This window comes from Onychomys torridus, chromosome 3 (genome assembly GCF_903995425.1).
Source record: "Onychomys torridus chromosome 3, mOncTor1.1, whole genome shotgun sequence".
NCBI lineage: Eukaryota > Metazoa > Chordata > Mammalia > Rodentia > Cricetidae > Onychomys > Onychomys torridus.
Window position 1 is genome coordinate 89,607,406 of NC_050445.1, and position 22,438 is coordinate 89,629,843.

The window sequence follows — 22,438 nt, forward strand, 5'->3', positions numbered from 1 at the left end:
CAGCATTAGGAGCATTGAGAACCTCTGATCTAGATAATGTGGCTCAGTTGTGTCTACTCCACTTGTAGCCACAGCCACCAGGTCAGGGTAATCTCTACTCCAAGACGGTGATCACCGTCCACCTGGAGGGAAAGCCACACTATATACAACAAGGTCCCTTGGTGGCTACAATGGCCCCAGTCATCCACAACCTGTGTGTCTGTTTGACTTCTCCATAGACACAGAGCTGCTAAGGAAATACCACATTGTTTTAATCTTTACCTTTTCCATTCACAGAACAGAACCTGTCTCACAGAAACAGGTATAGTCATTGAAGCAAGTCATCAGAATCATCCCAGATGCCAGTGCATGATGGTGAATCACACACATGGGTAAAAGGACAGTGAGAAGCTGGAATCCTCCACACTGCTGGTGGAAATGGAACACAGACAGGTGGGTGGCTCCTCAAAAGGTTAAATGCAGAAAGTACCATATGGCTCAGTAATTCCACTTCTAGGTATGTACCCAAGAGAACTGAAAACATATGTCAACACAAGAACCCATATATGAATGCTCACAGTACCTTAATTGTAAAAGCCAGAAGTGGAAAGCAAGTGACTATCAACACAGATGAAGCACAGCCAATGGAAACAATGGGATAAGACTCAGCCACAAAAAGGGATGGAGCACTGACTCCTGCTACAACATGGAGAAACACTGAAAACATTATGCGGACATGCAAGGCCACACAGACAACTCCACTCACAGGTAACATGAAGAATAGACAAGATATAGGTTGAAAAGTATGTCAGATGGTTGCCTGGGGGTGAAATGGGAAAAGGAGAGAAGAGTTAAGTGGGTAGCCAGGCACCCCCTCACCTGGGGTTTCATCTTCCAGGTTTCCAGTGCTTGAGATGAAGTACAGACTGAAATTTTTCAATGGGTATTTTGGGAGAGAGACAGCACTCAAGTAATTTTTATTGTAGCATTTTTATAAGCATTGTACTAAGATATTACTGTTAATTTCTTGCTGAGCCTAATTTATATATTAAACTTTACCCCGAGTATGCAGGGTTCAGCCCTGTCTGTAGAATCGGGCATGCACAGGGCACCTGAGAATGGATGTCCAGTGAGTGAGAGGGACTGTGTGTGACAGTATCCCTGCCTACCAGAGGCCATCTCCATTAAGCCTAGGACATTCCTCTGTGTTGTTCCCTCACTGACAACACCAAGGCTGCATTCTCCACTTGCACTACTTGACTTGGACACGGTAAGGAAGGGAGAAACTTCAGTCAGTGGTACAATGAGCAAGCAGACATTTCTCCTTGCAAAGCCAGTACCTGCTATCCATTGCCGAAAACCGCATCTATGTGTCCCAATCCCAGGCAAAGAAGAAAGTGGCCAAATGTGAAAACCTGGTGAAAGGCTGGGTTTAGAACCAAGACTCTGCAAACAAGGCTCTGCCTTGGATCTCTGCCCCCTATGTCGAGACGCCACAGAGGGACCTGAAAACATTCAGCTAGAGCCCACTAGATGGCTGCTCTGCTGTCACTGTGGGCACTACCCTAGCAACCACAGGAGTTCCTGTGATGGGCCAAGGGCTCACCATGTTCTAGGCCCTCTGCCCTGTGCTAAGTGTGTTACAAGCCTTTGCTTCTCTAATCCTCACCACTGGCTTTACGTGGTCAGCACTAACATAGTATTTTGTGGGTAAGGAAAATGAAGCACAGAAATGGGTAATAGTGGGGCAGGGTCATGTGGCCCATGAGTGGTGAGGCTGGGGATCAGACCCTGACCTGCAGGCTCAGAACCCAAGGCACTGTTTGTGGAGCTGGACTGACAAATGCACAGTGACCTTGCTGCCTCCAGGCACCAATCACAGCGACCACTACATCCACTTTGCCTGAAGGCTGAGGCTGTACCAGGCTGACTGCCCACACTGTCACATTATGCCAACAAACCACCTTTTAGAAAAAAAAACTGAGAGGACAGAAACCTGCTCTCAGTTATGCAAACACCAACCACCATACCAAGACCCGATCCTACTGAGGCTGTTTCAAACAGCAGTGAAAGTGGAGCATCCTCGAATACGTAGCTAAGCTGTGACTTACTAGCCACACAGACACATGGTCAGGACTGAAGAACCATGCCTTCCTATCCCCTCCTTGAAGACAATAGGGAAAGATGATGAATGAGACTTTCGGATAAACAGGACTAGAACCTACTGAGGTTAGATAGATGAGTGAAGGAGCCAGTTTGGCCATGCAAGGGAAGATGGGACCAAACCACCAAGGGTGTGTGTTTGTGTGCACATGTGCAGTAATGTACATCTATTTGTGTGTGTACACAGCCAGTGAGAGGACAGGAAGGATCAAGCTCTGCCAGGTCTCTGGCTGCCTTATGTGGTCACACAAGTAGACTGAGATGCTCCTTCAGCAAAGGCAGGAAATGGATGAGCACTTTACACACACCCAGACTGCTAGAAATAGAGAGGACCCTCCCAGAGTGTGGGCCAAGCTTGGCAAACTTTACTCAGTGTAGTGTATGTTCAACAGGTCATCAGAACTAGGCCAAAAACAGAGAGACTTTACCTCTTCTGCAGACAGGGCAGCCATGGGCCTTCCTGAAACCTTTAGGACAAGAACCAGAGGAAACCTGAAAGAGAGCATTCTTTCTGGATAGACTCACTGGTCAGAGCAGAAGAGCATGCAAACATTTAGCAAAGTTGGTTTCCAAGCCTTGGGTCTAAAAGAGGAAATACATAACGGAGTCTCAAATGAGACCTTTCAGCTCTAACTAAACACCCGGTGGAAATCCACCTACTCCTGTTCCTTTTCAGCACACAGCTGAAGAGCCTCCCTCGACAAGAGTGTGACATTCTGGGCCCCTCGACAGGTACAGTACACACACCTTCCGAGGAACCCAGCAGGCTGGTGTCAACCAGTGCTGTGACTTCTCTCTGCAGCCCTCCTAACACGTGTGAATGCCCAGAGCACGGCACGTTACCCTCGTAAGGTGATAAGACGGTGGTGCATACCTGCCTGGCACCATTTGAAGGAGGCTCCCTCAGGCCACCTTAGACTTCCTTTCCTGTTATCTGCACCTGCACCAGTGGTAGAAGCAAACAAAAACACTGGCAAGTCCAGATGTCAGTGGCTCAGCTGAAAGCAAAGAGACTCAGCTCAAACAAGTCAACCCATCTCCAACACACAGCCAGACAACCAACATCTGTCTATGAGGTGTGTAGTCTTCCATCTTCGAATCATCTTTGCAAAACTCATCCTTCTTTCTAAGCCTTGGCTACTTAAACTTAAGATGACTTTCCACCAGAAAAGATGCAAGCATAAGAAACACTGTAAGAGCTAACATGTACCGTGATGGCTTTCCCAGGACCAATTCAGGCCAGAGAACAAGCTGAATCTGTTAAATCACATTTGGTTGGTTAGGGTTCTCTGTTGGTGGTGTTTTAGGGTTTTGTTTTGTTTTCTGAGGTGGAGCTTCACACTATAACCCAGGCTTGGCTTGTGACTCCCAAGACAGCTCTGGCTAGCCTCAAACTCACAATCCTTCTACCTCAGCCTCACAAATGTTGGCATCAAGGCATGTACCACCATGTCAGGCCATTCTACATGTACATTTACAAAAGAGGAAAGGTAACCGAAAGATCAATAGCCCTACCAAGTGTTACCCAACTCTTCGGCCCCCAGTCCCTGGACTCCAGGCTTGCCCCTTACCACAGCAGCACAGTGGATCTGACATACAAGAACAAGTGAGATCAGGATTTGGGTACACCTCAGCCAATGCCCCAGACTCAGGGCATCAGCACTAACCCAACGTTGTATAACAGGAATGAAATGGCTTTCGCAGAGCTTGACTTTATTTTAATCAACCGAGGTTGAGAACTTAAATCTCACTGTGAATGCTAACAGTCCTTTGGGGAAGTTGCTTCCATTCCTTTTGGGGGACAAATGGGAAGAAGCCCAAACTTCTCCCAAGGAGTTAGGTCTGCTGACATCAATGCTTCTGTCACCCTAGGCCTGAGAGGGTGTGAAGGTTCAGAAAATGAGAGTTCAGATTCTTCACACCACAAGTCAGCATTCCCCAAGTAGACACCATACAGGGGCCCTGGGCACGCAGCAAGCGGTAAGGCAATTGCCCATCAGTTCTTCCCTCATAGGAACTCACCATAAGGATGCCCGATCTGGGTTTTAACCAATTTGTTAAATACAATTCATTCTCCACAAAGTCTTACTAACTACACATATTGTGTGTGTGTGTGTGTGTGTGTGTGTGTGTGTGTGTATTGGGGGAGACACAGGTAAACAGACTCTTAATAAGAAATTCCAATCAAGGCAACACCTGCCTTCTGGCCTAATGGAAAAATCAATCTGTCAGGTCTTAAGTACCCAGGCTAGAAAAAAGAGCCTGCTCACTCTTGGTGTACTAATGTCCAAGATTTTAGGCAGTCAAAAATCTAAACGGTGGCTGTGTGGTACGGGAATCAGAACCAGCATAAAGAAGACTCATCTGATTTGGGGTGACCATATATTCAGCAAGACTGAAGATGAATGGGGCAAGCATTTTTTGTTTGTTTCTCCGTGAAGTTTAGGTGCCTGTCCCAGAGCTCGCTCTGTAGACCAGGCTGGCCTCGAACTCACAGAGATATGCCTCTGCCTCCCGAGTGCTGGGATTAAAGGCGTGTGGCACCTACACCCAGCTTGGAGTAAGATTTTTGACAAAGATTCCTGTGAATAATGACATTGGTTTCAGACATCCAAGTGATGTTTGTATCAAAACACTTGAGGCTATTCCAAAGCAAGCTGGGGCAGCTGGAAGTCTGAGAGAAATGCTTCCCCGCCCAGCACAAATTTTGAGCCAATGAATGAAGGTGTAAATAAACTAATAAACAAGTAAATGAGTGACTATTTGAATGAATAAATGAACATATATATACATGGTTTACTTCCACAATGGCAGACGAAATCACTTCATTCCCCCTCTGTATTTTACGTCATCACTAGGAAATGGAAACGTACAGGCGAAAACTCTGACTAATGACTGAGGAGAAGACTCAGTCAGGAAAGTGTTCATGCTGTAAGCATGAAGTCCTCAAATGCACCCCCAGCACCCATATGAAAAGCCAGGTGCGGCGGTGTGCTCTTGTAATCTTAGCACTAGGATGCAGAGACAGGTCGGTTCCCCAGGGCTCCTTGGCCAGCCAGCCTAGCCTACTCAGCAAGCTGTAGGCCAGTGAGAGAACAATCTCACAATAAAAGGTGGACTGCACCTGAGGTGCAACACTCAAGGGTGACCTCTGACTCCCACATGTGTGCCCACCTGTGCACACATGAGTGCACAGACAAAAATAAATAAAACTCTGACCAAGTTCCTCCAGAAGCATCCAGCACAGGTGAGGCGAGTCCTTGACCTGGATGGGTTATGACCACCATGCAGGTAACAAACAGAAGGACAGGGTAAGGTCCCTCTCCAACTCTCTCCAACAGTAAAGACACTGGTGGAGAGCAATGGAGACTGTGTATGGATTACGGGTAATAACTGTCCTGGACACAGCCTCATTTCCCTGGGAACTGAATGAAAGATGCTTTACCAGGGAGAAAATAATGTACTCAAACCCCAAATCAGAGCAGGGAAAACCCTCACGTACTCTATCTTTGAGGCCACTACAGTAGGATCGCCAGTTGTCATAGTGATATCAAAAATGATGTATAAAGAGCATCCAACGGAAATATGAAAAATACAGTGAAGGAAGGTTCTCATGCCCCAAACCCACCACTGCTTGGGGCTGCAGGGGGGAGGGGCCACAGGGGTCACTTACTGAGGTGGATTTGTGCTTCCTTTTCCATCATCACCACACCCCAAGCTGATAGAGTCAACCCTTGTTCTCTGTGGGAAAAACTGCAGATCTCAATTGGTCATGAAAGCACATTTTCCCATAAACCACACCATCTGTGATACTAATCCCCTCCCTGCAATACCCAAAGGCCATGGAGACATGGAAGAGCCATTCACCAGTGTGGTCTCCGTATGCTCTACACAAACTCTTCACAACACTTCCCCTTGGCTCTAGACAGGCGGTAAGAGTACCAGACAAGCCAATTCTTTCCCTGCACTGAGGAAAATGTAGGTAAAGTTGGAACAAAGGAAGAAAGCTCAAAGGGTAAGAATTCCCCTTGTCAGCTCTCATTATCAAAACAACTAAAGGAAAAGGAGGAAGTGAACTACAATGCCTTCCCATAAAACACAAATTCAGGTAATTGGAAGAATAATTACTATCAACACCCAAGTACCAAAATGCAGTGTTTGCATGGGCCAATACTTTGCTAAAGGCTTTGTCTGAGTTGCTCACGTGCACCTCCTGCTGGTCAACACCAGACACTGACCCTGCCATTAATACCATGAAACTCAAGTAACCCTTTGAAACTCAAACAGTAACTACTCACTCAGGATGCCAGAATGTAAAATGTAGAGAATTAGAGCCAGTAACAGAAGAGAATCAAAAGTGCTTGGCTCAAGGTGAACCCATTGATAGTTTAAAATTCTATAAGAGCAAGAAAATTAAATTAAATTAAGTCTCCATTCTCAGCTTCAAACTTAGACTTGAACCCCCACAAGGGAAGCTCATTTCATCCTCGTGAGGAGTGCGGCCCTACTGGCCACTAGAGCACATGCATGCTCAAGGACGCTGGCTTTCTGCAAGGCTTGGGTCAACCATTCCAGAGCAGGGTAATTAATTCCTCAAAGCAGAAGCCCTCTCAGGAGGAATCTGCATGCTTCACTATTCACACTTGGGAATAAGAGAATAGACAGTGGTTCATTCCTGAGGCTGCCGTCCTAGTTAAGATCCAGAAACCTCCTTAGGGAATGAAGACCAGGGCAGAAGACAGCAGTGGAGGTCAATGGGGACAGTAGGTAGTCAAAGGTGAGATCCTGGGAGAGGGCCTGAGGAAGGGAAGAGAGGCAGGAAGGAGCATGCGTAGATCCAAAGCCTCAGAAGCCATCAGCACAGTTGAACTGCAGAAGAGACCACACACACACACACACACACACACACACACACACACACACACACACACACACACACACACACACACACACACACACACACACACACACACACACACACACACACACACGCACAGACAGTTCAAAGGGCTCCTAGACTCCCACTTTCTACATTTCTTAGAGAAACTTGTTTCATGGGCTACTGGCACTCTGACACCGAGGTTCCTGATTCTCTAAAGTTGATATGGAATGAAGAGAAAAAAAACAACTGTTTTTCATGTCACCCCAAATCCATGCTCCAATCTGCAACCCAACTTGAGTTTATGACTGGCATATCAGAACCCAGGAAAAGCAAGACACAGATACAACTGAGAACCTCAATGGCATGTCTGTATGATCGTACATCCATTTACAACCTCAGGAGCTGTGACTGTGTGATTACTCACGGAAGTCACTCCCTTAGACTTCATACTATGTTACCCACAATGGGGCCCTGCCTTCCATCAATGCAGTGCCAAAGGCCCGCTCTATCTCTGGACTCCTATAGTCACACCAGTCAAACATCCGAGAACAGTTGGTCCTCCTGGGGCTGCTCTCAAAAAGAAAATGACATAAAACACATTATGAGATATATATAAAACCTTCCTGGGCTAGGGATGTAGCTCAGTGGTAGAGGACTTGCCCAGGCTGCCCAAGAGCCTGGGCACAATTCCCAGCACCACCAAAAAAGCTTTTGTTACAGTGAAAAATCAAGTCTGTCTGGGTGGGGGCAGATAGCTCAGAGGGTGTCTGCTGCCATGCTAGCAGAAGGACCCAAGTTTCTGCAAGCACCTATGCCAAAAAAGCTGGCCTTGTTAGCATGCACTTGTAACCTGGCACTGGAAAGGTGAAGACAGGTGGATCCCTGGGGCTCACTGGCCAGCCTTGTCTAACTGGTAAACCCTGTAAAAGACCCTGTCAAAAGACAAAAGAAAAAAAAAAAAAAAAAAAAAAGGCCATGGTTCCTGAGAATCACTACCCAGCACAGACCTCTGATTCCACAAACACACTTGCGCACATGTGCACACGTGCACACGTGCACACACACACACACACACACACACACACACACACCATAATCTGTATGTCATTTTCCAAGAATATATCCATATGTACATACAGCATATAATCATGTACACAAACATAATTCACTTAGATACATACATGTGAATATATATGTCAATGTCCCATGCCCCATCTAAACTCCAGTCTCCTTGTAACAAACATGTGACTGGTTTGGACCATCAATGAGGCCCTCTGGAGCTCTGACAGGTCTCCCACCCCCCATCCTGATGCCAGGCCAAGAGAAGCCCAGCAAACTCTTCCATTAACACTGCATGGCTCAAAAAGAAACTGGCCCCCACTTGCCTCCTCATTCCAACACAAAACTTTAATGATATCTTGGCAGAGGAAAAGAGAAAGAAAATATTTTTAAAGATATGTATATAGATAATGGATATGACAAGCTACAAATAGTTTGAAGACATCGTTTTTTACTTACTTATTGTAAGAGTAGCCCCAGTCCACAGGCTAAAGGTATTTTACAGGGCTCAAGTTCAAGGTCAAAAGAAAGGGTCACCCTTTTTGATCCTCTGCTCACACGGAGGAAGCACGGTCAGGCTCCCTGGGATTTCCCCGATCTGAAAGAGAAGCAGTTGACAGAGCCAGGCTCCATGACCACCCAGACTCGGAACTGCGCACAGGTGTTCGAAAATACCCAGGGATCGCATAATTAGGAGCATTAAGCAATCATCTCTGTGCACAGGCAGTTGGAGAAAGGAAAAGCAGAGTTTAGAAGACGCTTTGGGAGATAAATTCCACAGCTTTTCACCAAGTCGAAATCTTGGCTTTGGACACACATAAAAATGAGCCTGGCTGATCTTAGCTCCCAGTGGACATCTGCCAGATCACAATGGTTGACCCAGTTGGCCCGCCTTACCACAGGGAAGACCACTGCGGGAAAAGCAGATGGCAGGGCTGGACAGAGCCAGCATGGCCCCATGCAAGGGACATCAGCAAGGAAAAGCAGGACTCGCTGGCCCAGGCTAGGGCAAGACTGTGCTTTCCAGAGAATGTTATAGTGCATCCTTAGAAGAAGCATCCTAGGAGCAGGCTCCAGTCAGACTCCCGTATCTTACAATCATCCGTTCTTAGAGCCGTTATAACAGCATGTGTGTGTGTGTGTGTGTGTGTGTGTGTGTGTGTGTGTGTATGTGTGACTTGATACAACTATACAGCAACAGAACAGGCACTGACTCTCCTCTACAGAGATGTAAGTGTCTGCCTGCAGAGAATTTGACTAGCACGGGAGTTAGGGTCACTGCTTCCCACAAGGTTTAAAGATGCCATGGTACAAGCCTGACCTCTTGCTGAAACACTGCTACCAAGTACAACCTTGTTGGCTATGAGTGATCCACTTTCCTCTTAAATTAAACCTGTTGTTTATTGGCTAACAAGCTCTGCTGTCCCCGATGAACATGCCCGGCATTTCCCAAGAGCATTGTCCAAACATTCCCCTTCCGCTGGATTTTTCCCCCTTCTGCGGAGAAACATTAGCTACCTCTAGACTATTTTGTTTAACATCTCCAGCCATTTGTGCTATTTACTGAGTGGCTGATACTCTAATAAAATGTCAGCACAAATAACCAAGTTGTCCAGGAAAAAACAGTAATAATAAAGTTTTCCCAACCTTCCCTGGCTTGTCAAGGTAAACATTTCGAGACGGCACCCATTAGTCCTGCTGACACAAACGACTTTTCTCTTTCCTCTCAAATTACCAAAGATTATCATTTTACTCTGCAATAAGCCTGATGAAATTGAAACTCTGTACATCAGAATTAAATATGTTCTATCTGCTCAGAATGAACGGTGCATTATTTATCACTAATACTTAATGACAAAAAAAGAAAAACCCTGATAACTTTCCCCGATTATAGTGCTGATGACATCTCGCCTCGCACCAGCGATTCCCTTGGTCATTACCACAATCACGGAGCCTCAACTATGGCTTCTGCAGCGAGTTTTGTACCAGTGCTGAAAGTAGACATGCACACTGTTTTAAAAACATGTTCTGATTCCCATCTAAGCATATCTTTATTTATATGGCTTCCTTACCATCAAGATGCCAGCCCTTTAAATTATGCAGAAATCACTTTCTCCACTGAAGAACAAGGTGCTACATCATACCCAGGATACAGAAGTATAAAGAGCCTGTTAATTAAACGTCGCTCTTTAACTCACTACCCTGCATATGCAACTGTTAAGTTCTAAGCCAACTCTTTAAATAAGAATGAGGAAATGCCCAGGCTCCTTCAAATGAATGCCTATTTTTTCCCATCCCTTAATAGAAGAGATCGGCCACTTGAAAGATTATTTTTAATCAAACTCCCTGATAAATGGTTGATATTATTTAAGGTTATTCTCCCATGAAAGTACATGCAAATAAGCAAATTACATAATTGAAGTCAGGACTAGAGGCTTCACAATTAGCACAAATATTACACTGCTAGGTTTTAGGTTCAAACATAACAAATTCTTCTTGGGTTAAAATTCAGTGCTGCACACGGTTCACATGGAAAAAGGGAACTGGGAACTACTGAGTTGGTGGGGGAAGGGGTACTTGTTGCTCTTGCAGAGGACCTGGATTCATTCTTAGCAGCCATACCATGGCTCACCCAACCATCAGTCCCTCTAGTTCCAAGGGATCTGACTCCTTCTTTTGACCCCCTCCCTCATCTGACTTCCACATGCTCATGGTGCACATACATGCAAGAAAAAAATGCACAGCTAACATAAGAAAAGAAAGGGGAAGTCACCCACCACTATATGTAGCCATATGGATGAATTTCACTAGCTATACTGGATACTGGCTTAAAGCCAGGTTGCCAAAGAATACATATATACATATATACTATAATATAAACCTTGGCGGATGAACGTAAGATCCTCTTACCCCTGTAATGCATACTTATATATTAAACATATAAATATACTCAGGGAGCAAAAGCTGCCTAATGGGAAAAGTGTCCCTCCTCTGGAGGACTGAGGACAGATGAGGCCAGAAGCCTTTATACAAAACCACTATGTGTGTCTAAGCTGGGGCAGAAACACATGATGCTCCAAAGAAGTATTTCTTTGTTCCTTTGGAGATTTACATATTTCATAACCCAAACTGGAAAATACAAACATACAAATGTCTATAATTTCCTTCCCCTGAAATTCTCATTGCTGACGGATGGAGGCATCACCATTATATTCAACAACTGGGCACAGGGGAGAGAGCCTGAAGCCCTGTGCTCCAACACCAAATCCATTTCCAAGGCTTTCAGAATCACTTGTTATTACCTCATGCTTAAGGAATTCTTTACCAGCAGTACTATGCTATGGGAAAGTCATCTCCACCACAGAAAGTTTCTAAATTTAGTAAAAGTAACTGTCCTGTTTCCGAAGCAAGACAGAACAAAAACAAAACTTTGAAGTGAGACTTCTCTTTGGGGATCTGCTCAATGTTCAGTTGCTCAGAATGCCAGCAGTCCCTGTGTGTGACATCAGAATACAAGGGTGCTAGAGAAAGGTGAGCTTCTGCCTATTATCGAGGCCTCTCCCACCCCCATCCTGGTATGTTTAGAAACTGTGCTGGAGTTAACACAGAACAGGGGTGATGGCAGAAACAGCCCCCATCTGCAGTGAGGATGAGAATTTGCTCCTAGTACACTTAACCCAAGTAAGAGCCTCACGTTTACTGTCAACCTGCATCCTGCTGCAATAAAAGTTACCATTTAGAAAAGGCGAACACTTAGGAAGCTGAAGCCTTCTTTAAACCCAGAGTAGACACACACAATAGAAGCAAGTCACAGTATGCCAGAAGAGCCCATTTAAGAAACTATTTTAATAGACAGGTTTTCTCCCAAATCCTCTGCCATCCTACATGGACAGTGATAGTTTCTAAAGGACTGTGTCCCCTACTTTTCAAGGTTTGACAACTGCTCTCCACATAATTAAACACAGCCTACTTCCTACTCAAAAATCACTAGAAAACACACTAAAAGGAGACTGCTATTGATTCCCTAATGAAATATCAGTTAATTACCTAACCTTTCTTAATGAAATGATTAACATCTTTTCAACAGGCAAGACACATCAGTTACCATCAAAGCAGGATTTCCTCGGCCAATGGCAAGGTGCAGCTCCATGCCCCATCTCCTATCACCTCACCTCATCCTTCCAATCTGTTCCCAGTCCAGTCAGCTAAAGGGCCACTCAACTTGGTGGTGGACACACCCCCGTGCTGAAGTTTAGCCTGCTGGGGAATTTTTTTTAAGTACATAAAGGTCTGCACAGAAGCAAATGAACTCTCTGTCAACCCAACGCCAACCTAACTGTAAAGTCCCAAACAGTAAGAACAGTTTGGGGCTGTTATTAAAATGAGACCACACCCTGAATTAAAATGCAAATTAAAAAATGGTGAGGGAAATTTGGGTAACTTCAAAAGGCCCATTACAAACACAGACCCCACCTCCACCCAAATGTCAGGATAACCTTCATTTAGATAACTCTTTGATCTGAATAGGGAGATCTTCAGCTGAAGATCTGAATATCTACACCGGCCTCCTCAGCGCTTCATCTTCTTTTATCTCATAATCTTGGAGGAGGCATTCTTGTCAGGATTCTGCTTCTTTATTTGTGTGGCACTCTTGGCTAGGCTCCTTCCATCAGTATCTATGCATGTCCCGTCACACACTCAAGGAATCTCCCGACATGCTTAGGGAACTCACAATACCTGTGCCAGCAGGTTCACCTAAGTAGACAGCTTAGATTTTGAAGTCAAAATGGAATCATGAGAGAAAAGAGAAGATTCCAGAATGCCACTTGAAAGGAATTAGCAGCCATAAGGTGACCATACCACCCAGCAAACACAGAGGGAGACAAATCACAAAGGAAAGCATCTGGTGCTTGGTAGAAGCTAATGATGCTCCAGAATATTCCTTCCACTGGGTTCAATCCTGAGACTCTTGTGTGTGTCTCTAAGCAATGTTTCCTTCTGTGTTTGGCTGTAAAGGGAAGCTTGCCCACCTTGGCTAAGGTCTCACAGTGGCCAAGCAATGCAAATCCTCCCACAGGGTGCTTGCAGGCACTTCTGTGACTCTGAACACTGAGGCAGCCAGCTTTCTCCTCTCCCTCTCCTCTGCAGGTGAGACTGCAGAGGATGCTTTCCTCGAGGACAAAGCCCGGCCCAGATGTGATGGGCTGGCTCTGTGCCCACCTCTGCGCTTCAACTACAACTCTGTTGAGATTCAAATATTCATGTTTGGTTAAAAACAATTGATTTCTCACTCTAAATACAAATTCAAATAAAAATAACACAGGACCAGGCCTCAAAGTAAAATAAAAAAATGGCCAATATCACTCAGCAGGGGAGGTGTCATTGCCTGCCTCCAGGGACAGCTATCACCTAGGACCATGGATCTCAGTTCTGTGGGCATCCGAACTCCAGAAGAAATTTTGTTGGAAGTGGACTCTACTTGTTAGTCACCAAAAAATTCAGATTCGAGGGCTGAGCCGATGGCCAGTGGCCAAGAATGCTTGCTACATAAACATGAGGACCTGAGTTTAGAGCCAGTACCCAGGAAAAAGCAAGGAGTGGCTGCATATACCTGAAACTGGAGCTTTATGATAAGGAGACACAGACAGAGACCCTGGAACTTGCTGGCCAGGCAGCCCACCTGAAAAACAGCCAACTCCAGGGTCAAGAAGAAACCCTATCGCAAGAAAATAAGGCAGAAAGTGATAGGCAGAGCAGAATACCTGGCTTTCTCTTGTCTTGGTGCACACTGGTACAAAATTACACACATACATGCACTCAAGAGTTCTGAATGTGTATTTTAACAATCACCCTATCCATATGTATTCCTAATTTCATCCTCACTCATCATGCCTCACCCTCAATGTGAGTGAGCAGAGAACCTCACTTTGAAACATCCAGATTAAGACGACCTGCAAACTCCCCACCTCTAACAAGAGAATCTACCTGGATCCCTGTGTTCACCTGGAGGGAAGGCAGGCCCCCCTCTGAGCGCTCTACTCACTGACCTAAAACAGTAAAGCAAGGCCCTGGTGCTGAACTGCTAAGAAGCTCAAAGATAGCCCTGGCTCATCTAACTCACAGGAGTCTAGAAAACACAGAAAAGCAAAGGCTGAAATGTATGTGTGAGGGAGAAAGACATCTTGGGAATTCACACTAAGCTTGATGGTGGAAATATAACCGAGCATTCTAGTCATCAAGCAAATCATAAGATTAGCAAAAGTCAAGGAACCTGACACTGTCCACCCGATTTACTGGCAATAAACAAACATATATCCAAATATAAAATTCAGAAGAATATCCCCATTTTAAACTAAGAGAATCTAATCTAAAATATACACAGGGACCTGTGGGTGACCCGCTCTCACCTTCTCGTTGGCTCCTCTAAAAGACATGCTAGCCTTTAACATCTTCAAACTGCTCTAATCAAACAGGAGGACACACTTTCCAGTCAGTGGCCCCTCTACCTCAGCTACTGAATTAACAGCAATATGAGAAAATAAACTCATCACAGAAGGAAGTGAGGAAAGACTGGAGTAGTAAACAGAACTCTGGAACACAATTGTGTGTGTATTCATATGCCTTTAAAAAAAACTATTTTATTAAAAATATGATTTGGAAAGAAAGTGCAATTAGCTGAGGACAGGCACTGCTGAGAAGCTCCGAACACACCAGACATATGTAAATATTTCACGGTATCAGTTCCGTTTGAGTAGACCTGTCAGGATATTTACAGGGCTTGACAGTACTTTGGTCTTTAATTAAAATTTTGCCCAGATACTTTAATGTAATTTAAATAGATTATTAGTTGTCAGGATCTAATATAAATTTTGTTTACGATTTAGTTACTTTAAGTACTGGGATTGAGGAAACTAATTTAACCCAACAAGTGAGTGGCTTGGAAGAGCAAGATCAAACCAACAGAAAGCCCCCAGTGCCCTCTGCACTCAGCCAGCCTTAAATTACTACGGTGTGTCACTGTAAAGTGCACCAGGTGAAAACAGCCTCCCCCGGGGTGCCCACACCAGTGCTTTTGTGAAACAGAAAGATGGGGGGGGGGGTGCAGGTAGGTGTCGCAAAGGTATCTGCACCTGTTCAGGTAGCAGGCCCTTCCTCACACACAGCTCTTTCTTCTCCTGGCTGCCTAAGAAATACTTTTCTCACTTTCAGAACCACACACCAACAACCAAATGAGCACCTGTTGTGTTCCAGAGGCGATGCATACATTGAAAACGGGTGTCAGGAGACCCCAGAAAGCAAAACAAACCCCAGAGAGATGTTTACAAGCCAGCCTGGGCTGACATACCTCACATGAGTAAATCTAGAGAAAAGAACACAGCTTCCGGCACCTTCTCAGGAATGGGAGCTGCCGTCTACACCAGGTTTAAAAAATGCCTTCCCACAAAACTGACAGTAATAAGCATAATTCACTAAAGAAGCAAAGAAAGCTGTCTAACTGTCTCTCCTAACTGCCATGCACTGGACCTCTACGTATTTCCTCTGTACAGAACACCAGGCTGGAGGCGACAGAGCAAGGACATCACCGGAGGAAGCCAAAGCAAAGCATTTCTTAAAAGCAGATGTCCCTTACGTTTATTTTGAGGTTGGGGACACAAGCCAAGTCTGCTTTCCCTCCATTAACCCTGTGGTCACATGCACACTGAGATAAAGAATCTCCTAGGGAGGGAAGGGGTTAACTGGCATGCGAAAAGCATCCGAACTGGGCCAGGTTGGCCCCTATTTTAAGAAGTCATCTCATATCCCAGCCTGCTGCTGCACCAGCTTTTGGCATCTCCAGCTTTAATTCATCCAAGTGTCAGGCATGAGAAGTAATTTTCAAAATCCAGTTGAAGATGGCCTTACGTACCAGGCCTGGCCTATGGCTAAGTGGCCTGCAGATGAAGGTAACAGGTCAAAGGGAAGACCATTGGGAAAACATGCAAACCTTTCTGGCTGGATTCTCTCACAAGCTCTGTGTTTGATCACCTGGTGGGATTTACTTTAAAAAAAAAAAAAAAAATCACTGCAAATAATAAATGTATATACAAAACTTCATGTATGGATTCACCTGCTCGGTCATCAAGTGCCTTTCTGGGGTGTATTTTCTCTAGACAATCAATTCCCTGCTTAGGGCTTTTATTTATATTCTAGATTTTAAAACATGCTTTAAGACACTGGCCAGTACTGCTTACTTAGCACAAAAGGGCCTTCACTGAAATGTATATAAGGGATATTATATCTAACAGGATAAAAAAGGGCCTTCACTGAAATGTATATAAGGGATATTATATCTAACAGGGTAAAAAAGGAAGGGAAAAGTTCCCAGAAAAAAAAAAAAGTCTTAAATAAAAACAGCACCTGTGTAAACGAAGCTAAGCTCTGGAAACCCTTTCTGAAACCTGCAGAAACGGCCCATACTCTATGCCTTGAAGTTGCAATTAAATTGTAGTAATTTAAGATTATCAAGAGAGCAAAGGGCAGCTGGAGGCCTTTGCAGAGCTCCCCTCCCTACTTAATGCTCTGCACTCAGGGGTTAAATGAGTTTCTTTAATGTAAGTACCTTAAAGTAACCAAATCATAAACAAAATTTGTACTATTTTCTGTCAGCCTGCAATCTATTGAAATTTGATTAACATGTACCTAAAATTATTTTTAAAAGGCAAAACTCTGGCTATCCCCATAAATGCTCTTACAATAGCCAGTGAAATGGAATTGGACCTCTAGCACCTACACTTGTCAGAATACATTGTGTGTGGGGGGGGGGGGAATAAAGGTACAAAATTAAGTTTGAATCAAGTAAAATGTGAAAACCAAATAAAAATGCATACAATAAGAATGGCTGCAAAGCGGAAGCCGGGTTGAAAGAGGCTGTCAAATGTGCTATCCCTCCCTTCTCCTTCATAATTCTGGGACTGATCAGGCTGTAGTAAAATATATTTGTTTGGGAAATAACCCAGTTCTTCTGTCCATTTCAACAACTGCTGCAAACATATCACCCTTCCACAGAGCCTAAGACTGCAACTGTACAAAGTCAGGGGTCTGGAGAGAAGCAAGGAAAACCTTAGTCATAGGCAAAATAAAAATGCTTAGGCCCAATATTAACTCGATTAACTTCTGCTATTGTTGGTGTAAATGATTTTGCTAGAAAATATTTACAGCTTTTTAAAAACATGATATACTGCAGAAAATTGCCTAACAGAATCCATGTGTATGTTTAACCCACATTGCTTAATTATACAATAAAGGTATACCCAATAAAAGTGCCAGACTTTGAAACATGTTGTGTACCATGGTTATGAAACTCTATCTTATTTAAAAAAAATAAAAAAAGTAGTCACTATGTGACAGGTACTAGTTAATTAAAAATACAAGTATTAAATGACAATGATTTTTATTCTTCTTTATGTGTTTACTTATCCTATTTCCTACTTTGTCCTATTTAATTAAAGATGACATTTAATTTGGAGATAGTTTGGAACTGGAAAAAAGTGTTACATAGTTTACACTTCAGGATTGAAATATAAACATAGTATCTTGAAGACATCTCCAGCAATGTAAACCCCTTCATTAGACACAGTTACTTTGAATAGTTGATAGTTCATTGTTTTACTTTGATAAACCTGTGAAAATAAAATGCTAAAGTAATTACTGTTACTACTTTCCTTAAAAATGTAAAGTAGTTAAAATTTCCTAGACAACAAGGGAGGCCAAGTTACAAAGAACCTGAATAAAGTAGCAGCTGGTCATACTGAATGTCAATCAAAAAAAAAAAAAAAAAAAAGGAGGTCATGTGTAATCTAGAGAAGGCTCTCTCCTCTTTTTAAATTCCAAGAGTGGGTTTCAGCACTTGGGTTTCTTCTTTTCTCGTTTTTTTAACTACATGGCAGATTTAAACCCTCACATATAAAACCCTGGCTTCCCTGAGAAGGCAAAAGCTTCTAAGCTGGATGTGAGAAAATGTTATCTAACTGGTGTGGGAGTCTAATGTTGGTAAAAAGAATTCCACAGTGAGGTTCTGGTTAGCCAGAAAGACAGAATTCAGATGACTTAATATTCTTTGGATACCTTTTGGGGTGCACTATTCTAAAAAGAGAAATGTATTACAAAATAGTAGCTTGTTTAGCAATTCAGCATCCATAGGAACTCAAATGCAGCCCAGAGGCTGGGTATTTCCTTCCAAGTGAGGCTTCACTTGCACAATAAAGATAAGCATTTGCAATGGTCCATTTCTGCATAAGTGAACATATAGCCTTGCTGGGTTCTCCCTTACAGCAGTCCCTGACAACAGCCCAGCAGCAGCCCTGTTTGATCTCCCCTGCTTCCTTAATTTGGGTTGTCAAGGTTCAGCAGTTGGAGGCTGTTTACTTTACTTTTCAAAAAAAAAAAAAGAAGAAGAAAGAAAGAAAGAAAAAAAGTGAATCCCCCCCCCCATTACAATGACTAATCCAAAATGGGGGGAACAGGGGAGCTGCAGCCACTGGCAAGATGCTAAACCTTTCCCCCTTTGCACTAAGATTCAAGCTGACACTTTTTGAATGGTAAGTGGTTGAATTTCATTTATACTTTTAGTGCTCTTTAATTGTGAGACATGTGAAAAATGGGGGGGGGGTGCAAACCCATTTTAATTTTTTTTAAATATGAACTCATTTTTTTTTCTTTTTCCAGACTCAAAAGAAGTGGCTAATTCAAAATCAAAACTAGAATGGAATCCTTAAAAATGACCTGGAAATAGAAATGAGCAGGGACTCAGCTGCCTGCATTAAGCAAACAACCCCTGGATCGAAAACACCTCAAGTCTTACCAGCCCCCATTCAAACCAAGCTAGCCCCAAAACTGATTCTCACTGTGTTGGGGGGAAAAAAAAGGGCAAGGAAGGCAAGAATTTAGGATCCTCCAAACCATTTTCAGGAACAGAAAAAAAATTCCTTAGATATCCTTGGGTGTTTTTCTCAGCTCGGCTATCTTGCAAGTTCTTCCAGGCTATGGCCCAAGGAAGGTGAAGTACATAGGACTTCAGCGGGCGGACTCCTCAACTGCAATCCAAATGCTCCCGCAGCCTTCTTGCTTCAAGAGCAGCGACAAAATAAGCAATCTGAACTTGGAAAATACCTGGAGACTGCCTGGGCCCTCAGCAGTGCGCTGGATAAGCTCAAATGAAATGTTCATAGTAATTTCATTATTCTACTTAAACCACCCAGATGAAGGGGCTGAGGGGGGGTACGGTGGGGGGGGAGAAGCTTCATTTTGGGTCCTCTAGTCAAGCAATAAGAAAATAAATTAAGAGGAAATTGCAGGATGAGCCTAACCTAAATCAATACACTCTGAAATCAGCCCAGCTAGGGTATTGGACACAATGGCTTGGAAATAATTAATAGTTATAAGGGGGGAGCGGGCTGAGAAGGAGAGCAAGAGATGTCACATTTTACACTTCACATTCCACGCTAACTTTGATCTCCAGATTTTCGGATTCAGGGAAGAAGTGAGAGAAAAGGGGGAAAGCAGGTCCCGTATTTGCTAGCACCTACCAGCCTGATGGGCACATACCTTGCTCACTGCCCCTGGTCACAACCATCTGGTTGCCCAGGCTAGCTGGTACAGAGCCCCGGGTCCCCCCACCCCCACCCCTGCGCCCGCGCGTCTGCCACGGCCGCCTCGACTTACCCACTGAGTCCAGGAGGAGGCACCGGCAGTTCCACGCTTCTCCGCGCTGCCGCTGCCCCTCGCCCGGTTCGTTCGCCGGCCGTGCGCCGTCCTCCTGGGGCAAACTTTCCGGGTCTGCGATCGACAAGAGACCAGGACGACCCTCAGCAAGTCTTCCTTCCGTGAAGGTTTCGGGGTGGGGGGAGATCGAAGGGGACGAGGTGATTAGGCGGAAGGGGCCAGCACCACAGATAGAGATGGCAACCGGACGGAGAAGACCCCCGAGCGTGCGGGGACAAGGGAGGAGGACACGCCACAGGGAATCCCTGCAGGGATCGGGAGACCCGGAGCGCGGCCTGAGCCTTAGTCTCAGCACCTTCCCGGGATCTTACAAAGTTGCAACAACAAAAAAAGGAGGGGCAGGACCGGAGGAAAGGGGTGGGATAGGGCTGCGATGGCAGGCGCAAGGTTTGGAGTTACAACTGTTTATTTAGTCCTTAGGCTCCCAGGGGGCGGGAGCTGCGCGGGAATGGGGGTGCTGCAGGCAGCAATTTCCAAGCAAACACGGGAGGGGGGGGGCATGCGACTTTGTTTCTGGGCGCGGAGCTCCCTGGCGCCCGTGTGTGTCACCGCCAGTCTCCGGGGACTGAGGCGGAGCTCACAACAGGTGGGGAGGGGGACAAGAAATCAAAGTTTCCGAGCGCGGCGGCGGGGGGGGGGGGGGGGGGGGGGCGAGGGGAGGCGGAGGCAGCAGATGACCACGACCCTGCGGCGGCTGGCAAACTCCTCGGCTCCCAGCGCCACCGCCACCGCCTCGGTCCCCACCCGAAGCGCGCGCCGCCTGCTCTTGTGGGCTCCGGGGAGACGTCTCCGAAGGACAGGAACCGAGCGCCGAGAGCACGGGAGGAAAGCTACGCGCAGGCGAGAAACGGAGAGCCATCGGTGGCCGGGACAGAGCCGGAGGGACGCGGTGACACGCGCGTGTCGCAGGACAGATCCCTGAGCTTAAGAGGCGAAGGAGTCAGAAGCGAAAGTGTATGGTGGCGGGAGGGTCCAGGGTACGGGCAGCGAGGGTCCTCAAGGCGTGCCCTGTCCCCATGCCCACCCCTGATCTGGCTACGGCTGGCGCGGGCGCCGTCTCTGACAAGCGGGGGCCGAACGCGCGTGGGGTGCGTGTCTGGCAGAGGGTGCGCGGGTGTGTGTATGAGTTTTCCAGGCTCCCAGGGGTTAGCTACAAAGCGTCCACACTGCTGAGTTCTGACCAAAACACGCGTGGCTACAGGAATGTCGCCAAGCACCGAGCCCAGGGCGCAGGCGTCCCTGCTCAGCTATCCAGCGTTCGCCGGGCAGCCTGGGGTACAAAAGGGGCACGCACTCTTGGATAGCAGGGGAAAAGTTTGCTCCAAGTTCAAACTTTGAGCTTAGGAGAGGATGCCGCACGCCCCCGCCAACCGCGACCGGGTCCCGGGTACCCGCACCAGGCGGCCACCAAACGTTGACGCTGGGTACTCAAAGTTGCGACAGGCGGCCTGTGCTTATTGATCGCTCTACCCGAGCGGCGAGAAGCAGCTCAGAGGGGCCAAGGGGGAGGCGAGCTAGTCGGTGAGGCCACCATTGCACCCCACAGTGACTTATGCAAATGAACCCAAGGGTGCGGGCGCCTCCCGCGCTTCCTCCAGCCCGGCGCCCGCGCGGCCCCCACCCACGCAGAGCCTGGGCCCCGACTCCTGAGCGAGTCGAGAACGGAGGGTTGGGGGAGATGCACGTGGAGCATGGAGGTAAAAAGTAGGAATTTTTTCCTTTTTCTTTTTTTTTTCTTTTTTTTTTTTTTCCTTTTTTTTTTTTTTTTGTGCTGGTTGTTGTTGTTGTTTAAAGTGGCGGAAACAAGGCAGGAGGCGGCTTGGGAAAAAAAAAGTGGAGCAGAAATGGAAAAATACGAACTCACCCGCGGCAAATGGTCTCTCGGTGCAAACTAAGGTGTTTTCGGGGCCTTTCCCCGCGCGCGCCCACTCCCGCCCGCGCGCGCCCCCCGCTCACACACTCACCCGCGCACACGCGCGCACACACGCACTCGCGGGCGAGGGCCGGGCCGCGAGCACAGCGTGCAGCTGCCACACAATAAATAACAATAGATTCCTCCGCTTGGGACTCGTTCCCGAGCCGCGCCAGCGTTGCAGCCGCGAGGCGCCCCCAACCCGCCCCAGTCCCCCGCTGGGCCCAAACCCCAACACACGCGCTCTCGAAATCCCCGCGACCCCCGAGAACGACCCACACCTCCGTACGGCGCCCTTGGGTCGCCTACCCGCTCCCCCCCACATCCCGGAACAAATAAATAAATAAGGCGCGCGCGAGAAGCCATCGCGTCGCGGAGGGAGATGTTGTTATTTTTTGCTGTTGTGCGTCCCTGACGTCACATCCACCTGCTGGGTAAACAACAGGGCTCGCAGAAGGAAAAAAAAAAATCGCAATTGCCAAGTGAGGGACCTGGGGAGGGCAAGAGGAGAGGGAGGCAGATCCCCAAAACCCGGGACGGAACGCCACAACAGTCCCCAGGCAAAGGGAGACTGGATGAAAGAGCTGGAAATGGGGGGCCTGGGGCAGAGGGGTCCCCTCAGAAGAGGGGGAGAGGGACCCATTCAGAACCAGGGAACTGGAGAGGAGGAGTGTCAGCAACTA

At 46.3% G+C, this 22,438-nt stretch overlaps 1 protein-coding gene across 6 annotated transcripts in view; it reads right to left on the reverse strand.

Moving 5' to 3' along the window:
* The window catches only part of Foxp1 (forkhead box P1), a 607,655-nt gene extending 585,847 nt beyond the window's left edge, over positions 1 to 21,808 (reverse strand). For 2 of the 6 annotated variants that reach the window (XM_036182191.1, XM_036182190.1), the window contains exon 1: positions 19,784 to 20,465. The gene's annotated coding sequence lies outside the window, so the exon portion shown is untranslated. Of the gene's footprint in view, positions 1 to 19,783; positions 20,466 to 21,707 lie in introns of those variants that run through there. The other 4 variants (XM_036182189.1, XM_036182185.1, XM_036182186.1 and 1 more) reach the window with 3 other exon arrangements.
* Between the last annotated feature and the right edge of the window lie 630 nt (positions 21,809 to 22,438).